General features: G+C 46.0%; 1 protein-coding gene across 2 annotated transcripts in view; it reads left to right on the top strand.

Moving 5' to 3' along the window:
* The window catches only part of LOC111261940 (uncharacterized), a 47157-nt gene that overhangs the window by 6271 nt on the left and 24959 nt on the right, over positions 1–15927 (top strand). The window lies entirely within an intron of this gene.

Raw genomic sequence — 15927 nt, 5'->3', positions numbered from 1 at the left:
AGCCTGGGCGTATCTTTAGAGTTGGCGTCTACCTGTCACAGTGCACAAGTTGCTTTCTCTCCTTTAGGCGGAGCAACTGACAATAGATTGAAAGGAACGCTTAACTCGCCTTGTGGTTTTCTTTCTCAGGCAAATTCAGTATAGAAAAGCAAACTGGCTTTATATAAGGAACACGGAAGCGTTTGTTTGCGTTCAACTAAAAGAACTTTCGCAAAAAACATTTAAATACAAATCAGCTGAGTATAGTCTGCTCCACGAATGTTTGTTATTCTTTTTGTCGAACCCAGTTCGATGTGGAGTTAGAAAAACGAATCCTGAGGATCACCAACTGGAACTTGGCTGAGATAATCACGAGCATTCTGTTAACAAGCAGTCCCCCACCAAAAAGATACAGCTCAACAGAACTAGACCAAAATCCTAATAAATAACGGGAAACAGACAAGCACAATCGACCAAAGACAACGAGTGTGAACAGCTATAATGTGTCGTGATTACAGTCGAAAGTCGCCAAGGACTGTCTGTTTTTTTGTCGTCCGCCACAAAAACACGCACAGCTATACATACAGTATATCGCCATTATACCATGTCACTACAGATGCCTCAGTAATCTGATGCTTGTCAGAGCTGGTTGCCTGCCTACGTACCTAGGTGTTGTCTAGCGAGACAGGCAACGAAAGTTCGACTAGCCACAACCAGAAAGCCACCGATTAGTTTTTGTTTGGGAGTTGCCTGTCTATTTATTGGATAGAGCAGAATCGCAGACGAACACTCCCTCTTACGGTATTATCACGAAACGTAGCGGCTGCTTATCTAAAGACGTTGTATGCGCCTTCCTCTATGCACATGTTTAAGGTAGCCAGCCAACAGCAGGGGGTTCTGCGGAATGATAGAATGATGAAACGACGTTTCCCAATAGTTGGATTCAAATGTGCATATGCTCTAGCTGGCCCAGAATATCTAATATTGCCTCATTGACCCTTAGGGGTGCCGCGGCCCAATGCCACATACGTGGCATCAAGGCATTAAGAATATCAATGGGACGAGCAGGGCGTACGCCTATTACTATCTACATATTGTAGTAGAACAGCCGATAAATGCATAGTACAAATTGAGCCAAGAGGCCAAAACGGGCTTTGGACAAAACCCATGTATCTCGTTGTGTTTTTTGCATGCTGCAGCTGCTGTCCGAGTTAGCAGCTATTTGTCGTCGTGGGCACAGGGCAGATTTCAACCTGGTGCCAATGGAGGGCTTCGCCCATATCGAAGTAACGTTTTTTATTCTTTGCCTCGAATTGTTTGGCCAGCGTCACGTATCTACGACGATGGTATTGTTATATCGGTGGACGCAGTAAGGCAGTGGTTAAGGGCGTAGCAGGAAAAACGAGGAAGAAGCTTGCTTACCTGCACGGCTGCTAACTTCTATTGCGACCAAAAAGGATTCGACCGTTTTGACTATTCTCTGCTTTTGTTCATTGCTTTGCTCAAGCGATGCCGTCTTTGTTATTCTTGTGGTTGTCGTCGATTTAGGCTAGCCTTTCTCGAACCGAAACGTCGTGCCAAAAGTAACTTACTACCTATTATTATACTATTTATCAAATCAGACGAGGAAAGAGGACCATTACAAATCTGTCGACTGAACGTTCATGACAAGGCTCCCTCGTGCACGGCGGCGTATGTGATCTCTGTCAACTGTTAAACTCTGTGCAGAACTTTAGCTACGATCTCAGTACATGCAGAGCCTAACTACATTGGCTGGCCGGTCTGTAGACGCATTCTGAAATCTAGTTGACTATACTTACCGCAAATCGAAATCTGAGCAGGGCACCGTGTTCTCGATTTCTCATGGACTGCATAGCTACAAAGCATTACAATCAACATTTATAGCTATATACCGACCCGTTAGCGATCTGCAAACATAACGATTTATGCCGAGTACGGGAAAGCTACTCCGCAAATGTAAGACTGCCTGTCAGACGTGTCAACACATCGAACTAATACGAAACTCCTCATGGTAACTAGGGTTACCTTGAAACTGCACAGAAGAAGCTTAACATCCACAAAGACAGATCGAAAATTATCGAATTTTTTTGGTTCACAGTTGAGAGTGAAGCTCTATTAGCGGTGTGCAAAATGCTCATTTCGATAATAGTAATAGTAACAGCAACTCAGCGACTAAATTGCGAACGTGTTCAGCGACTAAATTCAGAACGGACCGGCTAATTAAGAAGCAACCTGCATATAAAACACATGCGACTGCTGTTTAGAGAAAAAAAAAAAGGTCAAATAATGCGTTATCTATTTAAATATTTGACGCACTCGAACACCATTCATTCTGTAGAACGGCAGTATAAACCCACTACTTGCTCTATTTATAATATAATAGTTTAGGAGAGTAACGATTATATTTTGTCTCATGCCTGTCTTCAGCGACACATCTTCTGTGCGGACTATAACAATTGCCCGGCCCTGCAAGCGGTCATACCACGTCTCCGTGTCCTGTTGGCCTATAGCTTATTGTATATAGCCATACTCTATCTGTTATATTTGTTTTGCTTTGAAAATTATGGCCTAAACCGAAATGTATAAATGAAACGATCGCCAACGGCGAGTTATATCGAGACCACCATCGTAACCGTACTCCCACCATAACTCACATAACGAACAACGAGCACGCACAAACATTTGTATGGGTCCAGCCTTCACATGAAAACAATTGAATAAGTGTCTGCGCAGCTGCCCTTTTGACTCAGGAAGCTGCTATAACCTCTATGGCACACGAAGACATCGAGGATGTTTGACTATGTCCGTATACTGATTGAGCTTCAGTTGCCGAGTAACCTATTAAAGCTCTGAACAGTCATCGGTCCCCAGATATGTATGTATACTATGTCATTTCATCCTTATAGGATCACCCATATACGTAACGGATGTACTTCGGATGAGAAAGGGAAAATAGATGCTTTGGGTAGCACGAGCGTATCCATCGTAAGAGAAAAGCTTGGCAGCGGGCTTCGCTTAAGCTCCCAAAAGTCTGAAGCTCTCTGAACCTTTCGTCGACTTGGCAAGCTGCATCAAAGATCATGACTTCCGCTGTAATCTCCGGAACAGCCCAGCCTTTATCTGGTCACCCCTGTCGACTTCCTCGCTTTCTCGTGATATCGTACGCTTCCTTGTAAACCCCCTCATCTGCCCCACTAGTTTACCCCCATCAACGGCCCCTTCCCGACCCAATAAGACTCTTGCGTTCTTTTTCCTCAATCGTCTCCTCCTTTTCTTCACTTATGCTTCCGTTACTTAGCAACCCCCTCGTCCTAGCTTGGTGGGGGCGGTTCTTCCAAGAAGCACCGCACTCGCCATGGCGACTATATCATTCGGAGATGGGTCACCCGGTTGCTGGTACGCGTGCCACGTCTCCTCCATTGTCATTTGTGGTAATTCACGCAGTGGTACAGGCAAACGGGGTCTAAAAGCCTCCACATCGAACGAACCTCTGCGCGCGACACGCTGCCAAGAGCTCGGTTCAGAGCGTATGAACAAGGAATAAGCTAGTGAGTCATCTTGCCCCTCGGGATTTTAGCTCCGACAGGGAGACGCGGTGGTCGCGAACATCCTGACAACATCGAGTTCATCCACTCCCTCTTTAGCGTAGTTTGCCTCTCCCTCTCATATGCACTAGTCACGATCTCCGGCACCATCTGGCGCGCTCTTGAACTCGAGATTATTCGAAGACAGTACACACGCAGGCACACGGGCAGACATAGCCTGAGTTTGTCCCAAAACTTCCCCAAAGTTGTGTGTAAGTTTTCGTTTGTATATAGCGACGTAGCGGCCCCTAGGCGCTCTCCATATCGGCCGAGGGCCGCACCTGTTCAATTGGATTCGCCCCTTCTCGACTCAACCCGGTTCGTTCCACTAACACTAATACCACTCGTGCTTTACCTCATTGTAGGTTTCCATTGGCATAGCTTCTTTTCAGTGCCTGCTGCATTGGCTCCGTCATTACTCGTTCGTGATCAAGCCTGCTTCGTCCAGTGTACACACAGACGACACGTACTATACCAACACTCATTCATAGCCATGCGTACGATGCTGTGTTCGGCACTGGTGTTAGAGCTACGCCGTGGTAAAGGAACATTGCTTTCCATTCATTGCATTTCTAAGCTCAGTCTTGCGTTGGATGCTCGTATACAGTTGTACATTGCCTTCTGGCACCTGGACCAAGGCGGAACGAACTTCGCTCCCCCGGACAGTATGGGAGTTTAGCAGCTCTCGCTTCGTCAATAAAGACAAGTTTAATGTACTCGATTAGGATTGGCATTGACTAGAGAAAGGGATCGGTGCGTGGGGGAGACTAAATAGTGCGTTGCAGAATTGAAGTCGTCTAATGGCTTTGATGATAAGGCCGCATTGCATCTAATGGTATCTATTTTATATTCATCGTTGTGTAAAGCAGAGCAGATTGATCTACCATTGTTGCACCAAATCGACCGCATACCTTGTTTCCATTATTCCACCTTTGTTGAAATTGACGCAGCATTGTATACAGAAATTTATTAATAAAATGAACGATTTTAAATCAAATTACTGTTCAAGTTTGCTGGATGGTTCAGAGAGATGTCGATGGCTTATTTGCTTACGAAATCTGACGAGGGAGAAAACTGCCGTCCATGTTTCAATGGTTGATCTTAGCAGGGACACGCTTTTCTGCAAATTAAAGTTCCTTTTAATACTTAATCTCTTCTCACGATGGCGAAAACATAACATTAAATGTTCTCATTTCAATGAGTGGAAACAAAGCAATCTTCTGGCGTGACACACATGTTCCCAGGTGGCACCCTGGATAATATCAGGTGGATTTCTGCAGGGTCCTCTTCGGGCAACGCGAGAGCGACTGACAGCTGAGGTCGACTCGTACAAACCAAAAAAAAGACGAGTAAAACAGGAGCAAGGAACGGTCGAGGAGCTAACGGCAATTCAAGCTGCCATGATACGTTCTCCATTGTGGACCAACGGTTATCAATTAGCTGCTTAGGTATTTTACCTACCGCCTATTTCTCGTCTGTTCGTCGAATAGGCGTCTTCATCGATCGCTCGCTGTCGACTTGACTTGTAGCTATTTTCTATAATTCTACGGTATCCCCAGAGCAGTTTCACCCTATGCCGCCTGCTTGCCTGCCTTTCTCCCTGTCTAATGATGATATTCAGACTTTCAATGTGACACTCAGGAGTCAGGTGGCATTTCTTCTCCAATCCCTGGCCAGATGTGTATGCGTCTCTCATAGCATAACACTACACAGTCAGCAGAATAGCACATAAAACAAAGGAATCAGCGGCGGCAAACGTTAAAAACCGTCACAGTCACAGACGGGAGTTCAGCAGGTGTAAAGGCCAGTAGTGCTCCGCACTCGCTCGGAGTAGCACAGTCCATGCCAGCGCTATGTTGTTCGGTCGTCGGCATTGACTGTCCGGAGACCCAGTCGAACCATGGTCGACTAGTGAATGTCTTCGCCAGACCGTGTGCGAAAGCTTCTCTAGTCAGCGTTCCCCATCCAGCTGCGTTAGTACCTTGCGCCCATCCGAGCGCCAGCGGCAGGTAGCACGGGTGGACCTAGCGGATCTGCTGTCATAGTTGGCTAGTGGAATGTGGCAGTCCTCTGCATAAACCCTATTCGAATAGATCGGTGACCGCCAAGCGCAACGGGAGAGTGGTCCTGGGCTCTATAAGGACATGGTGCTATTATGGAGAGATACAGGCCATTGTGGCAGTAGGACCAACCGTGGTACTGGTATAAGTAGTAGCGGTAGCTCCCAACGGACCACCAGTCAAAGCATATGTTGTTTAGGACTGCTGTTGATGTTGAGAGGCTTCTACCCTGTTGACTAAGCACACCTGGCAGGCCCTATACATTTGGCGAGCACTTTTGAGGGGTACATAAAAGGTTTCGACAATATATGATAGATACGGACTATGTTCTTGAGAATTGTACATATCATCCAGTGACAGCTTATATCAAATGACTTAATAAGAAATGGACAATTATTCGTTGGCATTCTAAAATGTATTTTAGTGTTTTCCAATCAATGCGATGGGACCGCATCATTAAGTTACGTAAGTCGTTCTTTCTAATGAGTGTACATAATAAATAATATCAGAAGAATGTTCTGGGCGCCTTTGCCAGCCATTTTTCTTTAGAACGCGCGAACTCTCCGATACAAGCGTCCCCACCAAGCATCACAATTACTTTTAAGATTATCTGTTTGGCCAGACAGAAACGATGACTTCAAAGACGCTTACGTTATCAAACCCTATTCGTTTACCCTAAATATGGTTAATATCTCGTGTCATATATGTTTCACCCATAGACCCGTTTCCTGCCCATAAGTTCACCTCAACTTCTTTTTCATCGAGCCTGTTTTAATAGCAGACATACGCATATTGCACAGTGCAGGTACTCGGCTCTAATTCTATATTTTCTAGTACACCAGTTCTTCCTCTGCACTTTATTGGCGTTCCGAAGACGTTTCAGACATCACCGTTGCTTAGCTCTTCTGCCACTGCTGCGCAAGGCCCATTTTTCTCATAGCGACGTTGTGCCCACGATGGGACGGCGCGATGGAAGTACCAATAGCGATGGCAGCCAAGACGGCAAAAGCAGACATTTCCCACCATCCCGGCGTTACTTGCTAAGCTAGGTACACTAACAATGAATCAGCAGGCACTGTTCGTTGTTCTTTTTTCGCCTCACAGCCGGCGGCCAGCTTGACGTCGAACTTCGGTCGCGTCTGTCCGCCGGCCGACCGGTCTGTCTATTGTGGCTGTAGGAGCGGACGAGTGATAGAGAGCGACGGCGGATGACACCGATGCGAAACCATTGCAAGAATGGCACATAGTAAGTATATAGTATAGACTCACCCCGGTAAAGACGACAAGTGCTGCAGCTGGGGACTAACGACGCCGTCATCGAGCCGGGCGTCCGAGCGGCACCGAATGGAGCCAGCGCATAACAGCTACGCCGGTTTCACTTAATCTTCGCCCGCCCTTTACAGGTGCGTAACAGCTCGCCAGCCGAGTTGTTGGTACTTGTAGTGGTGACGGCGCTACGATCCACTGCGTTGTGGTCGTCGACGTAGTGAACGCCGGCTTCTCTCACTTCCATTGCTACCCTGAGACTGGATCTGAAGGAACGCCACAATGGAACGAATACGCAGCACCGACGGCAGCGCCTTTGACGTCGAGTTGAAGACGCTGTGGGTTCATCGCCTCGTCTTGCCGTCGAAGTACCTTGCCTGGCAAAACAAAGCAGCAACAACCAAGAACACGGAGCGAGTCATACGAATCAGCGGACTGCCGAAACCGTCGTTTGTCGAACCAGCGACTAGCAAAGCTTCACAGAAGAACCCTGGACAGAAACGCGAGTGCTATTGCCTGTATGAACATCTATGGCGAGGTGGATAGACACGGCGAGATCCACACGCTGGCATGTAGTAGGTGCGGGACCTGAGACCCTTGAATGGAGCCTATATGTAATAGTGGTATTGTGCTAGCGACGCATACAACCAGGATGGACTCAGCGGACGACAACTGAAATATTATGAGCGTCATAAGAACAGCGTCACACAGCCGGCTTCACGGGAGTCGCGACGCCATCGCCGGCGAATCCCCACCGCATTAAGCATAATAGGAACGATGTGTTTAGTAAAATTCTGCAATTACCAGGATACGCTCAGGTGTTGCTATTGTGGCTGCTGCTGTCACTGGCAACCGACGCAGCTACCATCAACGGCTCAGATAGCACCAGCTCTGCTTCTCGTCATGTGCATTTTCTGTGCTGTTTATTCTTTCTTTAACTGCGGCCGAACACAGCGCAAAGTCAGGGGAAGGCGGTTACGAAGTAGCTTGGCTTCTGCCTCAGATCTGTTCGCCACGTTGATATTCTAATTTACCCATATACATACTTAACACAACTAGATATGTATGTAACATTGTCTTACGAACGTGTGAGGAAATAATTGAGCTTTTTTTTTTTGCTGAAAGCTACTGTCCCTTTCAGCTAAGGCAAGCTTTCGGTTTCTATCCACCTCGTTGAAGCACTTCGAAAACACGACCTTACCAAGTTCGTTGTCGCACAGACGATTCGCCGAAATTTAAAAAAACTTCTTGGCATGACTCTTTGCTAGTATTTTTGCCATAGCTATTGCTTGTACCTGATAATATCATTGTGACTCGATTCTCCGTGACAACACTCGATAGATGGTACTGGCGTAGCTACGTAATGTTTCACATCACCCAAAACTCGAATGAAACCCCATGGAATAGTGATAGAAGCACCATGCGCTAGGTTCTACTAGAAGCTGCTGCTCGTTTCCAACCTATAACGCTAGCTATCTGCGGCAGCAGGTGTTCTAAATAGAAAAATATAGTATAGATAAAGACAGTCAAGATTCCGCCGTTCATATTCCAGTCGCTTCAGGTACAGGATAGCATCGATGAGGTCCATGAACCCGCCTCCGATCTGTTCCGACGCTACTGTCCTTCTAGCGCTAATAGAAGTTTGTTGTATCAACCGGTTTTATGATTGTGACCTGACTCGTATTAGAGTTGACGCGATCACCGGCGCCGTTGTTGTAACGCTGGAACTATTGTTTGTCGATGATCATTTTGATGAATCGCGTTCTGTTGTCCGTCTTAGTCTCCATTTTCTCTATATAGCTTAACCCGTATGACATGATCTTTTCGTTACTGTGATACGTTGGTCAATAGCAAATTATATAAATATTTGTATTACGCTAGTTGATGTGCTAAGAGAACATAACATGACGCTAAGGGCAGCTATGTCGGAGAGGTAAGTTCTGCCGCTGCAATTCTTCCGCTGAAGCGGCCTTCAACGAATAGCGATGTCATCGGATGACGCCACTACCGGGAGGAGCTCGACTCTCGGTTGACGTGTTATTTGGCATTTTTCAACGTCGATGGTCGCTGTCGGCCACAAGCGTTGGCTGGCCGCGTGGCGAGCAAGGCCATCGACACATAGCGCACCTGTGTCGGCCGCCATTCAGTAAACACCTTCGAGGCTCAACATATCATATACATGCATATAATGATGCCCACAAATATCAAGAGACGGCATAGTGCCGTAGCACAGGTCAGCGGCTCAGCCCACTTAAGAATTTAGCCTGTCTAGTTTGACCTTGAATTCTGTTATGGGTTAATATTCTAACCCCCCCCCCCCCTCCTTTGAGTACGCCCCCTCCTTTGTCACAGCAAAAGAGACCTAAACCTTTATATATGAAACGCCAAACATACATAAATAGGCACTATAGTACACAACGCTTATTAATAGTAGTACAATGATATTACACTTTAATCAGCTATAGTACTAGTAGCGCATCGTAAAAAAAGTTGCCGTCACTAAGCCCAGCTTAGTAACGATCGCTGTGGATCGACTGAAGGACGAGCAACAACCCGACGAATTGTCGGTGTCAATCGACCATAGAATCTATTCCCGCTATAGACTGTACATCAATCAGTACCAAAGCACACTACAACAGTAGCGTTGCGTCCAATTAACCTACCCTAATCACTAATATATGTACATATTATTATTATTGAGAACTGCTCGTATATAAATATATTAGCGTACTAACTGAAAGTCTAACCATCAGCTTTGTCACTGCATTTGAATATTTCTAAACGCTGAGTGCGCAACCCGTGACCGACGTTCCGCCGGTGCCGTTGTGGCCACTTCCCGTATTCAGTTTGAAGGCCACTGTCGGCATGTCTGAGTTCATGACGCTGACGCTTGACGTGATACGCCGCTAGAGGAACTAGGTGCGTTGGCAGCAGCGGAAAAAGCAGTAAAACAATGGCTGGCGTCTCGTCATCGGGTAATTGTCAAATATGGCGGTCCCTTCCTTGTACTTTTTCTCATTGATCATCCTTGTATTCGTACCGTGCCGGTCGCATTAACTGGGCTGCCGATGTATCGACACTGTACACGCTTTACATTATACATGACTAGAAGATTTGCATATGCACGTACGCATAGAGCAATAATAGATAATGTCATGAAATTGCAGTTGTTGTACGAGTTCTCATCTTCTTTGCAATCGTCAGCACAGTCATAGTCTTCATCATCGTCAAATGATTTTGGGCCGTTCGACAACGCGTACTAAATGTCGCGTATAATAACTATATAGCATGTCCCTGCTGCACGGCTGAAATAGGTGGATCGCGTATTCTTTCGTTCTGTATACAGGAGTGTAATATGGTTCACGTTGATCTATGGTGACAACGGAAACCATCGTGATATTTGTATCATTAAATATGGTAACCACAACAACTGTAGAAAAACTTTAGCTATCGGTCAAGCACTCGATGGCGGCGGAGCTGACGTTTTTATATTAATTACCACCATATTCCGCTGGTGCTATTGGCGAAGACTTGCGTACAATTCACTCACCAGGACACGCTCAGCCCATTATGCAAATAGGTGCTTCGGAAGAATATCCTCGACCCTTCTGGGTCGGCTCTTTTTGGCAGCATTGACGCCGCCCCGTCTGTGTCCTGTAATCACGTGGTAATTTCTACAGTCGCTGCTACCGCTCTATCTTCCATTCGAATAATTCTCCTACGGGAAGTTGTAACTATTTGCTCACTGGCTATTGCTATAGTAATGAACGGGACAAATCGATGTTTTATCTGCAGCTCCGCTGGCAGAATCACTCTCAAAATGTCGATCCTTTGCCTGCATTCACCGCGTGGTCGCACGGTCGGTCTTTGTTTTTGCGCGTGTTTTCTATTATATTCTACGAAGCTGCGTGCTCGCCGGCATTCTGTCACGTCACTTGTCAAAGCATAGTCCTCAATGGCTTCACCGCGTCATGCTGTTCATGTACATCTACGTTAACGGGAAGGTGCAAAAAATAGATCTGCTGAGGGAGCTACGAACGAAGTTGCAAGCCGGCGGCGTTAACGTTACGTTTAAACATGAACAATGTGGGCAACTGGACGCGACGCTGCTATTATTACGAACGCCATCTCGGGAATGTCTGCCGCAAGCCGCTAGCAGAAGTGCCTATTTTTCCTTGTCGGACGATGATGACTTTCAGTATGAAAAACACTTCTGTTAGTATAAGGACTTGTGTTGCCTGTCCAGGCAAAGATGGCGCGCTACCTCCGTATCTATGCTATTGCTAGCAAGAGGAAATGTCTGTAAAGAGGAAATAGAAAGAAGGCGCTGCCTTTTCCAATGCCAAAATGATGAGATCCTCGCTGGAGGGATAACCGCAACTCAAGTGACGTGTGGTAACGTCACGGCCCGGCAAAATCACCGCCCTTGGCGGCCGCTCTTCCTTAGGGTGGGTCACCAGAGAAATCTATGGTTACTAGCGAGAGCTTGTTCTCGTGGAGCGTAAAACACGAGATAATGCTAAACGCTGAGTTCTGAATGTTCAACGTTTACCTGCCCCTGCTCTTGATCTTATCGAGGCGCGGCACCGTAGCTCACTACAGGCGGATAAGTAAAGTAGGTCTGGTAGAGACGCTTCTGCCGCTGTTGATGTTAACCTGCATCCAAAGAAAGATCACTTTGGGAGGCGATTGTCGCTTTGTGCCGTTTCTCGTATCCTCCACGGTTCTGTCCAGCTTGTGCAGACGAAAAGGTTAAGCCGACGAAAATGTACTTCCAATCAAAGTTTTACGAAAATGATAACACGCTGATGTTTTTTTCTAATGGTCTTTCCAGTAGTGCCAGTCGAGATTCTTTGCAATATAGTGTACTACGGAACACACACAACCGTTTACCTGTGAGACTGACTAAGTCGATATATTTAAGTGGTTCGAGCGTAGCTTGAACCAGCGTGAAACCATTAGCGGCCCGGACCCATGCACGGGCGGTATTTTCACCTGTGTCACACAAACAGCGTCCTGTCATCTCATTCAGGCCGTTAACTTATGAGCCTTCATTCATACCGGAAATATTACTCCGATGCATACTCGTCTGTGCCTGCAGCTCTTCTGATAGGGTTGCGTTTAAAACCAGTAGCTCGGCTGTATTGTTGCCGTGAAAGTTGTTCCGGTAGAAAGATGGATGCTGACTGCTGTGACGAATACGGCGACAAGGACTACAAAAATAACAACTGCGGCCCATGATGGTGACAACCGTTTTTGTTTGCGTTCAACATAAGCGGTGACGCCACGGCGCGCTCGAACACTCGGCTATTCTAACTATGCGCAAAAACACAGATATAGAAAGATTAAATAGATGCATACGTACCTAAAGCAAGTAGCGGTCTATCCATGTTCCATACAGATGCTTATTGTAAGGTTAGCGCTTTTACCGTCAACACTGGTTCAGTGAGCGCCCTGTGATAACCCTTAGGCTATAGATGGGGCATGATTGACCCGTGGTTGAACTATGGTCAGTTATGGTTGGTTACCAAAGATGATAACATGAAGAAATTTCCTTCGCTAAACGAAAATAAAACGAGGTGGGAGTATGGTTGGTGCTTAAAATGCACGCAGGAAGCACAGTACAGAATGCAGTAGTAGAAATAGGGTGTGTCTTCACAAGAACCCAACCTGCCTGGGTGTGTGTATATGTTTGCTGAATCCCCGCCCTGGCCAAGCAGATCTGCTTTAGTAACACAATCGCTGAGATGGCTGTTGAATGCAGAATGTAGAAACATGTAGCAGACAGTATGTCTCTAAAAATGCGCACCAACATGCTAAGGTTCTTCAACTCGAGCGGAGAGCTAGAAGGGTTTCCTTATTTGTAGAAAGATCCGCTGAATACCAAAAAACATCGTATCATATGCGTTCTATGGTGTGATAGTTGAAATTCGTAGTATATAATAATATTACTTCTAGCGTATAGCATTCTACTATTCAGGCGTAGTGGTTGGGTTAACAAGTTGGCGCATGACGCCAGAATAGTCAATATCTGATATTCAAAGAGACCCATTTCCTTACTGGTTAAGCATATATATTTTTTTCTATGTCGTTGATTTGATGCATTACTATCTTACGCACATACGGAACATTCTATACTTTAAGGACCCATTTTCTCTTTCATCGAAGTTTAGATCGCTATTGAGAAGAACTTTTTAGCTAATATCGCTTGGAATTGAGTAGCTTCTGTACCTTATGAAAATTGTTTTCATAGCGTTTCTGGGTATCTTGCTCTATAAAATATACCGAAAGATACAAAATGGTATCATTTGCGAAGAGTACCTTATCACATCTATACTGTTGTTGGCGCTGTCGAGCCGGGAGAACCGTAGAATGAAGGGGATCTAACTACTGCTAATAGAGACTAATGCGTATGATGCTTGGACGCCTCTCGCTCTATTCGTGCGTACGACTAAATTAAGCTTAAACCGCTATTCATTTTCTGCAGCAGCAGCATTGACGAGCACTTCCCACTTTCCCCAATTGGGTCTTTAGTGCGCGACTGGGCATACCAATAAAATTGGGCGACATATCACCAAAAGTAAACGTCACCCACAATGAGCTAAAGCTATCGTGATCTAAAGTAAATTCGCTGCAGGGAGAATCAGTCCTAGCTCTAGCCGATGCGAGGGGCTATACTTCTTCCGTCGGATATATATATATATATATATATATGGCTATGTAATGGAAAAAGAGTATAGCTCTGCCAATCGGAATTAGTGCAGCAACACGTTTCTACGATGTTTATGCGAGGCAAGCGAACATACGCATCAATGACATTTCAACCATAAAAACGAAAGGTAAAGCGAGAGAATCGCCATGGTGTAGATACGAGCATCAAGCCCAATGTTGCGCCGCCTTAGCCTTGGTAATTGACTATAGAACGGCTGTACGGTTGTTCCATAGCTGAGTCCCGCGGATACTTCGTCGTATGAAGTAATGAATGATAGACGTGTTGTCGGTCGCATTAAAAAATACCTCACTGCACCCATCCCGCCACAAAGTCTTGTACATATACAAAGCGTATAGACACGAACAAATACGTCACCTCTAACAACAACAACTATTTTAGGATGCTCGGCAAAGTCTGCACTTTTCTTTAGCTGTCGCCGCAGACATCTTCCCTAATACATAGAACAAGCTAACTCAACTCGGCTTTTTTTAACGCATAGAATGAATGAGCTAAACTGGAAGCGCCAGAGAACTTCAAGAACAATGCTCGTGAAAAGATCGAACGCTATACGCGCGGTATCCATCCGCTCGTCGTGAAATGACCTTGCCCGATGCCAATTCTACGATGTGGCCACCCTCAGCGTCAATTCAATCCGTGGTTTTAAGAATACGTATTAGCCATTCTACCCCTCACGCTAGCGTTCTTGGCGCAGTCGTTGACGTCGTTCTGTTATTATCGTGTACAGCTGGCGTCATTGCTGTCGCCCCTTATCTATCTCTGTTGCTAATTCCAAACACGCCGTTCGGATTCGCCGGTAGAAAACAGTCCGCTGAAACGGTCATTGAGAAGATATGCCACCGTCGTCAGCAGCAATGGCATTAGCAACGAAGCAGAACACACACGACGTAAAAACATTTGGCAACGAGACTATCTCTAAGCGTTCGCGAGCATCAATCAGCTAGCAAGTTATAGTGTTATAAGACGTTCAGCTGCAATCCAGTCCAATAGACAGCCACGGGCGATTCTCTGATCGCGCCGGGCCGCTCCGTCTACCTAACTGTACACCTTGCCTAAGTACCAGCTCAGAAAGGTTCGAATAAAGTACGATGTTGTAAATATTCGCGGCTGTAGCTACAGGTACCTCATAGTCACGCTTCCCCATATCCGCCAAAGGATGTCGACGCTGACGAATAGTTTTATGTGTACGATATGTTCTTGTTGCAGTTCGGCTTAATTCTGATAGAACTGGGGCGATAGTTGCAACAGTCAGGTGACGTTACCGATCCATTCTCAGCTCGTATCCCAGTCGCCACCACCAGGAACAGGATAAAGAGCAGGGTAACACTGTGCATATTTCAATTCCAGTGGTGAAATACACTTGTGGTGGTTAGCCGTTTCGTATGGCTTTCGTTGCCCTTATTCCACGGATAAAGTGGGCTACGCGAGCCCCCCAAAATTGGTGTATTTAAGGGTTGCTTGGGGGGAATCAGTTGTCGGACGGAGTGCAATTTTTTGCTCAGGGCTGTGAACGGTCAGCATACGGGCAAAACGTTCGTTCGCCGTTATGCGGGATTTTTCTAGTTGACGTAGTACTGGTAACATAAGCTGTGTAGATAAAAGAAACGAATACCAGCGTTTAGTGGAATCGGAAAGGTATGACCAAGCTTTAGGTTGCCAATGCGGGTGTGGCTAAAAGTTACGGGGAGAACCAAAGGTCAGTAGCGGGATACGGCATATGTATCAGACACTGTGAATGCTAAGCTCCCACGGAAGCTAGAGGTGATTACACGGGTGAGATCTCGTAGCGTGCGACGGTTTCATTGACTGATAATAATAGTTGTTATTAGTATTATATGGAGGTGTTGTGACCTCCTATATATCTTTATCGAAGCAAGATATGATAAGACCATGTTGCCCAAGGTAATCTATCTGAACGCAGTGACCACTCCAATAATGGTACGTGATACAGCTGGCGATGCGCTTTCTAGCGGGTAGCAAAAGTTGCGCGGTACTTCCCGTTGAATCAAACTCTACACAAAGCTCAAAAGAATACACTATTAACATCTATTATGTTCTTAACGAGTAGAGGAGCAGAGACAGCAGCCGACCTCACGAATATCCAGCGTTCGAGTGAGGCACGCGTCAATCGTCCCTAGGTGAGCTGTCATTGCCACGACTATGAACGATGAGCCTCGTCCGGGGTGAGGCCAAGCACTACGTAAAAGAATAGAAACTTGATAAAATGACGCCGACTTTTTTTCTATTGAGAAGCGTTTAGTTACAGTGATAATAGTGATACTTATCC

Source organism: Varroa jacobsoni, unplaced genomic scaffold (genome assembly GCF_002532875.2).
Source record: "Varroa jacobsoni isolate VJ856 unplaced genomic scaffold, vjacob_1.0 scaffold_617, whole genome shotgun sequence".
Lineage (NCBI taxonomy): Eukaryota > Metazoa > Arthropoda > Arachnida > Mesostigmata > Varroidae > Varroa > Varroa jacobsoni.
Note: the sequence above shows the minus strand (reverse complement) of the source record. Positions and strands in the feature narration are given on the sequence as shown.